This window comes from Mus caroli, chromosome 3, assembly GCF_900094665.2.
Source record: "Mus caroli chromosome 3, CAROLI_EIJ_v1.1, whole genome shotgun sequence".
Taxonomy (NCBI): Eukaryota; Metazoa; Chordata; class Mammalia; order Rodentia; family Muridae; genus Mus; species Mus caroli.
The window spans coordinates 76137520-76140019 of record NC_034572.1 but is presented as its reverse complement, the minus strand read 5'-3'; the positions used below and the strand labels follow the sequence as shown (position 1 = coordinate 76140019).

At 39.1% G+C, this 2500-nt stretch overlaps 1 protein-coding gene across 1 annotated transcript in view; it reads right to left on the bottom strand.

Moving 5' to 3' along the window:
- The window catches only part of Dchs2 (dachsous cadherin-related 2), a 215712-nt gene that overhangs the window by 18775 nt on the left and 194437 nt on the right, over nt 1-2500 (bottom strand). The window lies entirely within an intron of this gene.

The window sequence follows — 2500 nt, the reverse complement described above, 5'->3', positions numbered from 1 at the left end:
AATGATCTCTGAATTTACAATCACTGAAAGAACACTTGGGCTGAGATTTACCTACAGTCATCCATGGAGGAGAAATGTTTCATGCTTAACAATGAAGCAAAAGAATAGTTTTAACGTATTTATACATTAGTAATTACATTAAAATATTACAAAACATTTCCTAACTCCTAACTTAGGGAAAGGTTTTAAGCTTTTAAAAATCTTACGTTTGAAGTAATAGTTTGAAATATATTAAATAAAAAAAAAAAACAATACAACACTTAATCAGACTTTCAGAATTGGAAGGGTTCGAGGTGGTTAATTAGTCCAATACACTCAGTAACATATTCCATTCAAACCAGCTTTCAGTGCTTAGCCACACAAATACACTATGCTTTCCTCATGAAACTTGAAAGTATCCTCAAATATTGACACAGTATTGTACTTTCCCCCCTTAAACAGAAGGGCTGTTCTGTAACTGCAGTGATGGAAACAGCGTGACTGCCGTTCAGAATCACTGACTCTAAGTCCGAATTCCATCCTTCAATAGTATTGCAACCTAGAGTAAGCCAACCATGCAGTGTGCATAGTTAACGAATAAAATACCTGCCTTAACTTCTATATGAAACGGCTACAAGAATAAGATGAGACACAGTAGCCACATCCTTGCATCCATGATTTGTCTGGATTTGCAGAGTTTTAATTATTCATGGCCAACCACCAACATCCAAAAGTCTTAATGGAAAATTCTAGAAACAAATAACTCATAGGTTTTAAATAGCTATAAGTTGGAGTATCTTGCTGACACTTTAGTCTGTTGTACTCTTTCTCCCTAAAATGTGAATTAACCTCCTGTCTAGTGTATCCACACCGTATATATCACCTGCTTCATATTACTTAGTAGGAATCTCAGTCATTAGCTGTATAGCCGTGTTTTTTTGTTCTTGAGTTACTTATTAGCTACCTCAAAGCACAAGGTTAACAATGGTATATAAAATATTGCCCGGCATAAAACATGGAAGGAGAGATTAACTCTGGTAATTAAACAAAATACTTGGGTTTCAATAGGAAGTTTCAGGTCTTCAGTGAGGATCGCAGAACACATTCATCACAGATAAGAGGTTAACTATGGTGACACATGTGCAAAGCTTTTTGGGATAAGGCACATGATACCATTACAATGTAAATCAAACCGTAATATGAACAAGAAAGCTAAGCTTTCTTTCACTCCTGTGCTACTGTATCTCCAAAGGCCAGCAATACTAACAGCATCCTTGAGGAGTGTTTTAAGCCAAAGAATGTACCTTTTTTGTTTTGTTCGTTTTGTTTTTTTGTTGTTGTTTCTTTGTTTTTTGTTTCTCTGTGTAGCCCTGGATGTCCTGGAACTCACTTTGTAGACTAGGCTGGCCTTGGACTCAGAAATCTGCCTGCCTCTGCCTCCCGAGTGCTGGCATTAAAGGCGTGAAGAGTGTTCCTTTTATCAGTCGGTCATGTTGCACGCAAATTAGGATGTCCTTTGTTATTTTCTATGCGTAGTTGAGGCAGGAAAGTCTAGGGAACACTTCAGTAATCTGTACTGTGCTTGTTTTGCCATCTGTATACACACTCCTGTCTCACTAATGCACTTGGCCGCCTGGCTCCTTTACTGTGCACACAAGCTCCTCTCCAAAACCTGCCCAGCAACTTTGGACCTGCACCCACATCGGTTGCACACACACCCATCTCTACTCTATGTTTTTCTTTCCTCTGCAACAACAAATCTTACACAAATATATTCCCAGCCTGCACTGGTTTTGGATGCAGGCCTGGTAAGACACAATCGTATCTTCCGAAATGAATCAAATCAGGTGTGTTACAGGAATGGACATACACAGTAGGAAAATGTATGATCTAATTTTTCAATCAAAGCTGAGAACCACCCTCACTAAGGCCTCTTTAGTAACCAAACGCCTCTTTCTCTTAACCCCATAGAGGAAGCCCTAAACAGCAATCAGGCACCTGGAGGAACTCCCTTTACCCATGTGCTGGCTTCTCCTCTGTAGTGAATTCTGACCTTTGCTCTTGCTCTGTTTAAATAAACACACCTTGACATTCTTGCACTTCTGAGTCTGCTTTTACTTCAACTCATTGAGTAAGAGACCCCAAATTCCTATCCTACCACTGACCTGGTTTTAGACATTGTTTTCATAGTGTTCTATGCAGCGGCCACCATTCTTTAAGGAATATCCTTTAGTGGCCATTTTAGGTTTCTTTGGGCTCTTTGCTTTATTGAGTGAGATGCTGTAACTATGTGTATGTAGACTGTATGTGGCTAACACAGACCCATGAAAACTCAGAGCAGGCCTGCAGCACAGCTACTCCCTTTGGAGGCTGGAATCTCTTAGATGCTAGGCCATGATAATGTTGAATGTCAGCTTTTTTTTAATCTTTTTTTAATTTTTAATATTTTTTATTACATATTTTCCTCAATTACATTTCCAATGCTATCCCAAAAGTCCCCCATAGCGCCCCCCACTTCCCT